Raw genomic sequence first — 13,893 nt, 5'->3', positions numbered from 1 at the left:
ACAAACACCAAAGGGAGAAGAGATGAGAGCAGGGATTTACGATGACTGTCTCCTATTTTTCCTTGGGTGGCAATAGGTGGCAGTATTTGCACAGGAATTTGTTTTTTCTCTGCTCAAAACCTCCCTCTGACATTCACAGGCGGTTTTGTTAGTTGTCTTTCTGATTTTCTCAGTGGAAGAATTTCAGATTACAGTATCTCCAAAGTATGTATTCCCTACATGAGTGTGGAAAGCTAGATGTGTCTTTCCCACCAAAGTTGCAAAATCTTAAGCTTCAAATGCAATTACGTGTCACTAGGAAAATTAAAAAATGTGTGTGAAAGTATGTTAAACCATGCTTGATTTAAAAAACTCCAGACAAATACTGTGTAAGTTGCATTAGAGTTGGTAAATGCTAGAATTTGGAAATGGACCATGATGTCTGACATAATTTACTACATAATGCAATAAGTTATTAATATAACACAGCAGGGTATGTCAAAGCAAAGAGTCAAATTTCATTGCTAGTTCAATTTCCCTGATTTACACCTGAGGTGCACTTAGCCCCCTAGACATGAGATGGCTTCAGCATGCGTGGCTGTGACATGGACCTAAGGATCCTGGGACCATGAGCGCTTCGTGGCAGCGGTGGAGAGGGCGAGGGATGGGTGAGCTGTGGCCAGGCAGGCCTGGGAATCTGCTCCAGGCTTCCCCGCAGGCTTCTGTTGTGTTTTTCTTTTTTTTACTTTTCTTTAAATGTAAACTTGCTGCTCATGCCTCAGCTGGTTTAACCTTTATCTGACCTAGTTATTGAACCAGGGCAGTTGGTAGCAGCTGAGGAAGTCAGTGTTTCTCCTTTACTGATTGCTGTTTTCTGATGAGCAAACAGAAACGGGTACAAGGCTGGACAGCACGCGCAGAGGGGAGCCTGCGCTGGTGCCGCGTGTACCAGGACCTCAGCAGCTCCTGGTGTCCCTGGCCCTCCTGCGCAACCAGCTTCAGTCCCTGATTACAAATGAACGCCAAAAAAACCAAACAACCAAACTGAGGAGTGGGCTAGTACAATGTGGGGACCGCTGGCCTGGCATTCTGGCCAGGAGCCTCCTGTTCCTTGTGTGCGCTACAGAGAGGGAGTGACACGGAGACAACCCGCAACAGGAAGGTTCCCGTGCAACCCTACGTCATGATGCAAGGAGCATGGACAAAGCCATGTTTCAAAGGTAAGTGCTCAAATGTTGCCATGCTGTCATAGCACCGCATATGAAGCTGGGAGACAGCACTGGTGCTGCGGTGGCAAATGCAGCATGGAAACTCCCGTGCAAACTGGGGAAGCTGAGGTTTGTGGTGAAGGCTATAATTAAAGCTATTCATAAGAAGAAAAGTATAAACAAAAGGTAACCTGCTAATTTAAATGACCCAGTCATAGGTTTTGACCTTGAAGACACTAAAGACCTTCGGGCTGCCTTGACTTAGTGGCTTACAGCAACGTTCTGCTGGTATTACATACAACCAGCATGTCAATGTCACAGTGTTTTGTAACTGACATCCTGGTTGCATGTTCCTACTCTGAAGTACAGTCTCTCTTGTGTAAGTGTACAGTTCCTCCTGAGCATTGGGACTTTTTTTTTGGCACAATTTGAACAGCACAGCCTCCGAACTTGCACAAGCATTGCTTTGTGCTGGTCCACTTTCTAGTTACACCCCGCTGCACAAGTGAGTTGTGTACATCACCGATGCGCTAACTCCAACAGTCTCTACATTCAGTAAGTTGTTCCTTCAGTTCTTTATGATCTTCCCCGGTACCCCAGGTGATTCTGCAGGTCAGAGTCTGTCTCCCGGAGTTACCGTGGTGCTCTCCAGTTGCGCAGTGTGATGCAGAGGAACACTGGGCCTCGGGAATTTGAACAAAACTAATCCTAATGCTGCAAGAGTTGTGTACATTTGCCAGAGACCTACATGTTAGCAGCTAAATCCTGTCTTCTTTTACTCCTGCAGCCAGTCTGGCTTTTTAACTGATATAAAACTATTTTTTTATCCCACTGAGCATGGCTGAGAGATAAACACAACAGAACCAAGGCACACTGCTTTATTGTGTCAGCAAACTTCTCATTTCTCAGGGAGCAGAATTTGTGGCTCCTGGAAAATACAGGTCTTTCAGTGGACTGAGGCTGAGCTTGCCGGCAGTCTGTTTACGTCCGTATTCTGCTTGTTGCCAGATTAGGACAGAAAAGAAATACAAGCAAAGTTGTTCAACACAGACAAGGACTCACTGTGCCCTGTCCTCTTTTTCCACTGAGCAAATTTGGGAAAGGCCATGAGAGGTAGCGAGCTAATATTAAAATACACCAGGAATTAAAGCCAGCCATTAAAATGAACAAGAACTTACCTGTGCATTGCAGCACACATTTTTCCATGAAAAAAAAAAAAGGGAATAAAGGAAAAAAAAAAGGACATAGCAAATAGTTGATATTTCAGTGGTAGAGAAGAGAGCAAGAGAGAGGAAGGTAAAATCTCTGTTGAATAAATCAACTAAATTTATGTACATAGTTTGTACTCCATTTACAGTGTTCAACATTCTAAGCAACAAGTTTAGTTGAAGGAAATATTTGTGCAAAAGTGCATATTAAAGAAGTAATGAAAAATAAATTATAAAAATGTCAGTGGTTATGTATGCTTTTAAGGGAGCCACTACACTGCAGTGCCAGAGTAAAACATGAACTAGTCAACGCCTCTTAAGCTGCAAATGTGAAATCTTTACAGCAAATTGTTTTTCTTGGGGATCTGCACTTCAGTAATTAAGTAGTGAAATTCAGCAAAAGCTTTCACTATCAGATAAGCTGAGGCCAAATTTGTGAACAGAAATATGCACTAGTCAAGTTTTTATCTTTTCAAAAAGATGTAATGAGGTGTAAAAATCTATGAAATACGTTTGACTTCAAAGTCTTATTGTGAAAGGCAATTAGCTGCCTGGTCCAGAGGGCACCTAGCCCCACTGATAAATCACTACTTTTCAGCTCAGATCCAGCCACGCCAGTATTTCTATCCAGTTACAGATCAGGGGATTTTTGGTTAATGTACATTTAAGATTAGAATTTGGACATTTAAAAATACAAATATACCTGCTGACAATGGAAAAAAAAGAAAGAGAAGGGTGTTAAAAATATCAGGGCTTGAAATCTCAGCATAATCAAGCTGCAGCCTGGATAAGAAAGCGTGATGAGTGCTTTCCTTGGAGACATGATTAGGTGCTGCCTGAACACAGGTACATGGAAAACTGTTGCAATTCCTGAACCTTCATCTGTTCCTTGAGACCATCACCCTCCACTCCACCTGAGCTATCTACCTGCAATTCATATTAATTCAAGTGCTTTTTCTTTGTCTGGGAGGAAGAATATGGCATATCCACCCAGGACACAACTGATGCTGTCTGTCCTTTTGGCTGCTGAGGTAAATCTGTATTGATAAAGCTTTTGCAAATGCCTTCCTACAAACTCCCACAGCAATTCCACTAATAGCTGGTTGCTGTTAACAGGCTTTCAGCAAGGTGTCATTTTGGTCCTCTGCTGAGGACCAAAATGTTTTAATCTAACTCGTGTTCTTGGCTGTAATACAAGGGTACATAAGAGCAATGCAATGAATGTCACATTCTGGTTAGAACAGCTGATCAAATATATCTTCTCACATTAAAATATAAGAACTATATTTTTTTTTCTGCCAAAAGAAAGGGAAAAAAGCAGACAGGTAGAATTATGAAGATGCTCCCGTTAATCTAACCTTAAGCAATTCTGTTCTTAAGATTTTTACATTTTAATATATGATGGAATTTGCTAAATAATGATATTTGAATTAATGTTTGTATTAGATTTAGTTAGACAGTGCCCTGTTTATTGGAGATTTCTGTGCCTGTGGGGCAGTAACTAAGTTCCTTCTAAGTCCCATCAGTTCCTGGCTAATAATGGAGCAGATGACTAGTGCAAAAGGTTACTTTGGTTATAAAATTTACATATGCAACTCCTGAATGTGTTTTAGTTCAAAATTAAGAATTTATTCCATCAATTTAGAATCTGTAGAAGGCTGAAAAGCATTCACATGAATCATCTCCTTAAAAGCAATATTCACTTCCTCTATCACTGCTGAAAAGGCGTAGGGTTCCCTATAGCACTGCTATAGGGCAGCAGCTGGGGAGGACCGAGGCGTTGTGCAGAGTGGCTGCAGGTCCTGTTGCCAGTGACATAAGCTGTCCTCCAGTGACTTGTCCTGAACAGCCATCTCAGGCACAACATATATGGAGAAACAAAGCGTATTTGCTAGTACCTGTTTTCTGAATCTTTGCTGACTGCCAAGTGTTTTTCAGTGGGTTAGGGGGAAACCATGTCAAAGAGAGATGCTGCTTCCTTGCTGTCGTCCATCCATCATCTAAATTAGGTGTTTTTGAAATGTTTAATCATCAAAGTATCAAAGCCTTTCTCTGCCCAGTCATGCTCTCCGGTTATGGAGCCCCAAAATGATGGGAATCACAGACTGAGGTTTGTGTTGAGTTAGAAGTGAATGGACAAACTCAAAATCAAGCCTCCTCCATAATGACAGACTGAAATATCACGTCTGTTTTTCTCTACAATGCAAAGAGGGAAGAAGCAAAGGAATGACCTAATTTAGTCATTGAGATGTATGGTGTGACAGAAGAGTGTTCCTAAAAACGCACATAAAATGTAAATCCATCTTTCCTGTAAGTGCCTGGGCAGCAGTTGACTTCTGTGACTCACTTAAGAGAAATTCCATGGGAAAAAGGTTCGGTTTTCTCTGGGATGAAAAGAAAAAGAGTAGATATAAACGGTGATTGTAAAACAAATCTCTGCCTAATATCCCGTCTGCACTATGTGAAAAGCAAACACAGCCAGTAAAATTTCCAGTGCTGCAGAAAGTTCTCTGAGAGTTTAAGAGTACACACTCCCACAAACAGAACTTGGCTTTGAAGATCAGCCTGGGAGCGCCAATCCTTTTCAAAAGACAGCAGGAGTGTATCATGTCTGAGGCTTTTTCCTTACTTCAATCAGTCTGATGTGGAGTAAGCTACAGTGCAGTCATGGCCAAAACATCTTCCCCAACTGGCTGCAGGGAGAAACAGCCAGGGTGGAAAAAGTGTGTGGATGTGGCTTACGTGCAGTTGAGTTCAAATCAACAGTGTTTGTTTAGGGAATCTTATATTCAGCTGCACCATCAGCAGTCTCAGTTATAGTCCTAGAGCATAAGGGGAATAAAACACTAGAATTATGTTTGAGAACTAGAGAATTATTTGTAATATTTCAACAGAAAAAAATGCATATTGATATACAGCAAGCTGGGCTGATTATGAACAGCAGAAGGAAGATATGAAGAGCAGGATTAAATGGCCCACTCTTACTATGTAGTAAAACTACAAGAATCTTCATCCTCTCTGACACTGATTTGGAAAAAGACACAGAAGGTACCAAGAAGTTTTCTTGAATTTCTGTGATTTAGAGGGGAATTTTTTTCTTCCTTTATCTTGTCTTCATTGTGCACCATGTGTCTGATGCTCCTCTGGAGTCAAACAATACCAAATTTGGCAAAGCAACAGCAATAATAAAATCAAATTAATAATAACGTACTGGGATTATCAATGTTCCTGTTTGAGGAAAGATGTTCACTAAACACTTTTTATCCTGAAAAACTTCCAAAGGTGTTCATAATAGGGATGTGCTATTTAGGAAGGCAAGGTTGAAAAAAACCCCAAAATTACCTTGCCTTCAGATTAGAAACTAGTAATGTTTGTAGTAGTTCCTAGTTTCTCGCACATAGTACAATTTCAAAATTACTTTTGTGGACATTATTTTGAGAACTGGAAACCACGGCTTTAATCTTATCCAGCAGCTTGAAATCTTTCAGATGGCACTAACCTGCAAGGGCCTCCTTCGATCTGCATTCAGTTTAGGTAAAAACACTCCAAGTGGCTACCCTAAAAACACATGCAAAGTGAGAGGATTAAGTGATCCACAGTTTTGGGATCTGATTCTTGCATCTCATGAACGAACAACTTCAAAAGGATCTTGGAAAAAAGATGAAGGCCACATTAGTGGAAATGCTGTACTCATAGCTGAATGCGTTTACCAAAGGGCTGTAAAGAAGCAGTGATGATGTTTCTGAGCACTGTTCCAGGTTGGAGCAGACCGGCAGACTTCAAGATGGTTGAGTCATCTCCATGCAGAGCTGGCAGAACAAAACATTATACACAAAAAATGGAGACTGAGTTAAAGACAGTCATGTGTCCCTGTCACGAAACACAGAGAATGACGTGTGTATGGACCTGCAGAGCTTTTGAAAGAGGCATTTATACTGAGACTAGGCTAGTGCTGTACTAATACAGCTCTGGCTACATTGCATGAGTGTATTTTGAAAGAAAACATAGCTTTGGTAGAAAATGTGAAGAACCAGCATACATGACAGGGAAATAATATGAAAATTACTGATTCCCCTCCCCCCAATGAGATGTTCAAATCCCACTCTGGGAATCCACATGCAAGGATAACTAACATCAATATTCCTCACTACATATGGGGAGCATTACAGCTGAGCCACAGTGAGTTCTGCAGGCCTTATTTCAGCAAAATTCTGAATTCTAGCAGGCAGAATATAAGCACAATGAGACAGCCATGTTAATAAGACTTTCCTGTAAGTAAGGGCTTTGCAGAGGTGATAATTTGCCAGGTAGCTGCTTGCCAGAGTCAGATATAGAGGCTATAAGGTTTTCCTTATTTCTTTCTGGCTACACGAAAGAGCTTTGTTGAAGCGTAAATATCTCAAAGGCAAGAATATCCTTATATTGGTACAGGGGTACAAGGAAAGGATGCTTGTGTCTACCCCTTTTATTTGCTACAACAACAGGATTGCTTTTACCTGGCCATTTACTAGGAGTGTCCTAGGGAATACGTGCTCTGTGCCTACCAAGTTTCCTGTCTCCTTTAGGTACCCTGGAATAGAGGCTGCCTGCACAGTTTATCTGAGGACACTATTAGGTTGAGTATTGTGATTTCAACTCTTCTAAACCCTACAAAAGTGATTTTGGCTACAGTCTTATGTACTACGCATATCCTTTTGATAGAGTGGAGTAAGACTGAGGAAGAGAGACGAGAAGGACAGTGACCCAGGCTTGTCAGCATGTGATTCTCAGCCTATGTGCAATTTTGGCCACTTTCTTAATTCTGTTTGGGATTTTTATGAAGAGCCATTCACAGTGCTGGAGCACTACCGGGCTACCTGTGTGTCCTGCTATTTATTCATCATGATGCTCCTCCCCATTCTGGAGGAGGTTGCTGCCTTCTTCTAATATATAAATTAAGTTTGTTTAGTTTTGTCTCATTAGGAAGGAATCACAGTCCCTAATGTAGAATCAATCTGTATGTTGCCTTGAACAGTACAAGCTTCGGATGATCTGGAAGTGAAGCAGCCAGATCACCTCTGAAACTACCCTTCTAAAGCCCAGACTACAAGAACAAAAGCAAGATGTACTGCCAATGTAAAGTTTTGCCAGCCTTGAAATATCTTAGCTAGAGACTTCATCTTCCTGAGCATCCAGACTAAAGAAGCACGAACTCCAGTCTCTGAGAAATAATTTAAAAGATTCGAAGTAGCTATCCTTCTGGCTTCTGTTGAGTGCTGTGCTAAAAAATAATGAAATTTCCAAATCTTTTGAAAAGAGTCCTCTTGAGGATCTATTGGAAGTTCTCAATTTATTCCAGTCATTCCCTGAACAGCAGATAGGTGAGTTGTCTTGAATGCAGAGTAGATCACGTTTATCAAAACTATGCTGCTGTTCAAAGCTTGCCTCCTCTGTGCCCTTTGCCGTGTAAGCTGAGAACAGTTGAGCTCCCAGCCTTGAAAAAAAGGCATGCATGCTTTTGATCACTGCTCTAAGAAGTGCAATCGAGAAGCAGCATCCAGACTGAATGCATTTCACTTCCACAGTACACAGCCCGAAACCTAAAACTTTTTCATTGCTTCAGTAAATCCTTGCCATTTTAGTGTTAAAAGTCTGAATCTGTTCTGCTGTCACACTTACCCTACCAGTTCCTGAGAAAAGTGATTAAGTACACTTGTGTGGATTAACAGTTGTGACCCCTGCTCTGCAGTGAAAGTTTTCTAGTAGTGATCTGAACGTAACCTCCCTTCATATACGCTTTTACCAAATAAAACTATGTGCACATGCAACGCAAGATGGAGAAGAGGATGAGGAGAAAAAAAACCTCAAAGAGAGCGTTTAGCTCCTAAACGTTTCTAAGCTCGAAAGCACATTATTTTACTGATTCAGTCATGATAGTTTCTTGCTTTCTTGCTTGTGTCAGGGACACTGCTCACAACCTCAGCTTCCCTGGTAACTGTATTTCACTGTTCATTTAACGAGAGTATTTTTACTTTCCACGCCTTGTTTTTATTGGCTGCCACCTCTTTTTCCCTGTAAAAGGTTTTCTTGTGAAGAGGCAAAATAGTTAGGTATTGCAAAGTCACATGATATTTTGACCAACCCAAGAGGCACTAAATTAAGTAGGATCTGTGGCTCTTAGCTTTTCCTCACCTTTCCTGTGGTCGCCCTTTCACACAATGCTGCTGAGAAGTGGAACCTGGAAGGCCCCGCGCAGGGGGACTGTAGCAGCAGCAAAATAATGGCCAGCCCATCTCCTTTCTTTCTCTCTTGAATCCAGTGCTCCAGAAATGCTGCCAAAAGTTGTTCTGGGGCCATCTGGGATTCCTCATTTAGGTCATACAGGGAGTAAGAAATAAGACTAATTTAATAGCAATTTTGTTATAAATCAAACAAAATTACTAAAAAGACCTACCTGTCAAAATTAGGTTTTGTCTGACAGCAGTTTCTATTTACCTTATACGAGTCAGCTGGAGAGAATGAGATCATTGGGGACAGGCAGAACAGTCATAAAACTCCCAGAACAGAGGCAGGAAAAGAAACTTTGACCAAAACCATTCCAGTAACAGAGAATATGAAATCTGATGTCTTCCCGTAGGGGAATACTTGTGGAACATGCTTCTCTGCTCCAGCGGTTTTCCCAAATTGCCACTCTAGGAGTCTCCACTAGGCTTCTGAAATCACAAAATAAGTAGGCTTTAGGGTAACCATTGTAAAACCCATACTGACCTCCCCTCTTCTGCTGGTCATACACAAGTGACACACTTCAGTCTGTTTAATACCACAGGCTTACTTCAGAGGAACATTTTTTACATGACGATCATTTGTTGACATAGACACAAACACTCCCATAGGCTCCCAGCTTCAGACAATTTCATAAACACATTTTTCCACTAGTTCCTATTAATCCCACAGTAAATGTTTAAAATCATTTTTCTTTCAGCCAGATTTCTTCAATGTCAGTTCCTTTTCCATTATATTCTTTTCTGCATCCCTAAACTATAACAAAAGCAAGACTTTAAATTAGTCATTATGATTAACTGTCCGTTTCAACACCTCTCATTTGAGGCTCTAGGAAGCATTTTATAGTTTATTGGGTGATGGGACTGAAATCTTTACAAGATCAACCCTGATCAGCAGGGTTTACAAGATCCACTCCGCAGGATTTAATTCTCATTTTCTTGTGCCTATATAAATCACGTAAAAATGAATGCAATGAAAGCAAAAAATGGAGATCAGACTTTTGTGTCCACCAGAAGCAGTGATGGAGGTCTAAAGCATCTGGCTTAAGGCCAGATCAGCAGGATTTATTCTCTTATGATGCTCACTGACTTCTGCAGTGCAGGACAGAATCTTGAAGCTGGAGCAATCATGCCATAAATGCCAAAGGATGGACCACAGACAAAAACTTAGCACAGCTTTTCATGGGCACTCACGTCTTGCTGCTCAGTCTCAGTGAAGGAATGTAACTCTCCTTGTAATTTCAAAGCCACTCGTTCAATCTTTTGAGTAATTATGGGATGACAGCTGATTATACCCTGGAAATGCTTACTAACGCTATTAATCTTTTGCTCGTATGGGCTGTTTATAGCTATAATTATAAACAAGTGAACGAAGCAAAGTAATTTCTGATTGGGTGGCTTGGGAAAGAAACTATGACTATAGCCCAAACAATTCACTCAGAGCTCAAGAGCAAAAGGTGCTGAGCATCTGTGGAAATCGGTGGGGTCTCAGCACCCCTGAGGAGTGCTCAGTGCATCTGGGCAAGGGGTTGGATCGCACCCATAAAAACAAGACTGGGGCGGCAACACAAAGAAATATTCTTATTGAAGTTCAGGATAAATTAAAGGGACACAAGCAAAGAGAAACTATTTTCAGACAGCAAGAGTAGAATTTTGGTAACATTTAGCCTGATTCCTTGGAAATAAAATGTTTATGGAAGATTTCTTATTACAGTTGAAGTTCTTAAAAGGTCTTTCTTAAAGACTCGCATACACATACAAAGTCAAGAAATGTGATGCACATTTTAATGCCATATCATTGCCAGATGGGCCTTTACATTCATATTGATGTATTTTTGAAAAAAAAAAAAACCAACCTGTATTTCTTTTTTAACATTCTAGTTTATTTCTAGTGTTTAATTGGCCTGTGGTCAAATTAAAACAGCCATAAGCATCTGAACGAAATATATCTGAAGAGCATTTTTTCCTATGACTGAACACGAATTTTAAAACTTTCTATTATTTTGGAATATTAATTTCTACTAGTATTATTCTTTAATCAAAACCTACTATTTTCAGCTATCTCAACTCATGTTGAAGTACCACATTGATACATTCTGAATATATAATTCAAAACTAGTATTTTCTTTTTAGAAATTACACAAGGTAAACCATTTAACTGGGAAAATAGGTATGACTTACTAACTCAAAGGTAAGGATAAACTCAGATAACAACTTTGACATAATAAATTAGATCAATGACACAACCAAAAAAGCCAAAACCTTCTGTTTAATTCTATAGTTTGTATGCTCTTGAGCTAAGCAGTGAAATCACGGGCCTATTAAATCACCTCTGTAACACAAAGAGAGTACAAACTTTATGGAACTAGAAAGACAGTTGAGGAGACAAGTCCAAATAGAATAAGAGAGAAATTAATTTGTTCTTTGTAATAAATGACTAATGACTGCTGCCATTGAAAATAGATGAGGAATAGATGAGGAATAAAATAGACTTTTGGCTATTATATGTCAAATGTATTATCTGCAAGAAAACTATGATATTTATTAGGGTAAGAGACTTAGGATCCTTGCATGATGTTTTTTTTTTTTCTTCTTGGAATACTGCTGGTGGTGAATTGTTGACAATTCCTTCTGTCCAATGGCTTTCCACAGACCAGTCTTGGCAGTCTTGGTTTTTTTGTTGTTGTTGTTGTTTTTTGTTGTTTTTTTGTTTTTTTTTTTCTTTAATTACTGTATAATGAACAATTTCAGTGTTGTAAGATTAGGGAATGAAGTTCATGTGACCAACACTGCTCCATTTTATCATCTGTGGAAAAGGTGTTCTAGTGGGGCTCCAGAACAGAAGACGAGAGCTTGAGGCCTACACTTGCAAGGTGAGAAGAGTTCAAGGACAGGCAAACCACAGCAGGAGCACAAACTGCATTTTTCTTAAAGATTGTGAAATAGAGTAGTTAGAGGATGTGAAAAAGGTCTTCTATAAAAAGCTTCTGTAGTTTAGAAGGCAATTTCCTACGACTGCACCTAGCTCCATCTGGCTGCCATGATGAGCTGGTGATGTAATGAACGATGCATGTTTCCATTCCACGTGGCACCAGCTATATGCATTTTGAAATACAAAATTTTTGGTGGTTTGGGGAGGGTGGAAGTTGCTAATCCCGTGATGATTTCTTACAGGCAATTAGGAAAGAGACGGCCAAAAGGAGGTAGGGATAGGCACTGAAGGAATGGACATTATTAACAATTTAGTAAGCGGTTATCTCCTGCAGAGGTCCTGTAGAATTTTGCCTGCATATTTGCCAGATGAATTCTAGATATTATTGCTGATCTGTTGAAAATCCACTAAGGCTGAATAAAAACCAAACTAGTTTGGCAGCTGATTGTGAGGTTACAGAAAATCCCTTTTCACAGTGCCTTTCTGAAGTGAAAACTGCTTGCAGTTGCTCCCTTTCTGGTTTTGCTCACATTGTTGGAGTTGTAGGATAAGGAAACCCCTTGGGCTCTCATGTTCAGAGCCCCACAGTTAACAGTAATTACCTCTCTTCCTTTCTCTGTGCCTACTTATCAAAACGAGTAATTTCTCATGGAAAAATTGCCTTTGTTTCAGAGGAAATGTGAGATGGTTTAGTGGGACATGTAGGAATTGTTTCTGGAGTTAACCTCTGTAATATAAAGTGCATACATGCACATTACGTTACACACTGTCTATGTTATTCTTTAAAACTAATTTGATTTATGGGTATGTTCCTACTTAACAGTTCAAAGATTTAAGTCTTGAATACACTGTGGCAGTAATACAGTACTGAAGCAACTTGCAGCAGCATCAGGAAAGCTGAAAGACCCTGCTAACCACCAGCTGCCAGTTCAGGCCTTGAAGTTGGTATTTCTGGGCAAAAGTAGCATTTCTAACTCCAGTGTCTGTGGAGGCAGGGCAAGACAGAGCCCTTGGGCATTGCGTAACTGGCGGAGCTCAGTTCTGAAGTTTCACAAGCATTTTCCCTTCCATCAGCCAGTGTCCGAGTGAAGCCTCTTGGGATAGGAGATGTTTTGGCCACATCTGCCACTTTGAAAGCAGTGTTTTGGGTAGCTCTGTTTTCTCTCTGAGGGCAAAGCTTGGATTTCCTAAGAACAGTCAGAAATTAAATTGGCTTTCGAGAGACCAAAGAAAATGACAGGGAGATGTAAAAATTTCCAGTCACAGTTTGGGCTTGCCCTTATAGGTATGAGCTGTGTTTATATCACAGTACTCTCAACCCATTTTCCTTGTATATTAGAAATCTGTCTATTTCCTTTTCTTTCATTATTGCATATTTACAGCCTTCTTTCATTCTTTTCATTCTTCCCTGCTACTGTTTACAACTACTTTTTGATAACAAAATGCCTCGTAGGATTTCTCTCAAATGCTCCCTCCTCTTTATGCCAGTTGTTTTCCACCTAACAGTGCTGTTTCTGGACCTGTGTGTTAGTCTCTGGTGAAGCTAGCTGCTGCTTCTGACAGAGGTGAGGTGCTGGGCTGTGATTTCTCAGAGCACTCTGTATGTACATGATGCTTAGCTGCTGATTTTACTCTTGATTCTCAAGGCTGAAGATTCTTCGTCTGCTTCCCGTTCTGTCCGTGGGAGCCATGACATCATCTCCATGGTATTCTGAAATTATGCCCAACAGTCCTGTCTTTTTCCCCTCAGACTTTATTGAAGAAGTCTGTCATTTCTCTCATGGTTGATGGTAGTAAGTGTGTTCTACATGTCTCTTGTGATTTAATTCCTTCTCAATGAATTCTTATTTTTTTCAGCTTTATAATTACACTTTCTTTATATCTTCAAGTACAAGTGTTACTGTTAAGCCGTTCTGGATTTGAGGTGAGGATTGATTTGCTGAGGCCCTCTTTTGAAATGCTTGTTGACCTGTTTTCTACCTTAAAACTATATCTGTAACTATTTTTTTCCATCTTCATTTTTCATAAGGTCAATTTCTAATTTGAAATCATCATAGAGTCATTGAAACATAGAATGGTTTGTGTTGGAAAGGACCTTAAAGAGCATCTAGTTCCAACCCCTCTTCCCTGGGCAGGGACACCTTCCACTATATGAGGTCGCTCAAAGCCCCATCCAACCTGGCCTTGAACACTTCCGGGGAGGGGGCATCCACAGCTTCTCTAGGCAACCTGTGCCAGTGCCTCACCACCCTCACAGTAAAGAATTTTTTCCTTACATCTGATCTAAATCTACCCTCTTCCAGTTT

Source organism: Chlamydotis macqueenii, chromosome 9 (assembly GCF_036417535.1).
Source record: "Chlamydotis macqueenii isolate bChlMac1 chromosome 9, bChlMac1.mat, whole genome shotgun sequence".
NCBI lineage: Eukaryota > Metazoa > Chordata > Aves > Otidiformes > Otididae > Chlamydotis > Chlamydotis macqueenii.
Note: the sequence above shows the minus strand (reverse complement) of the source record.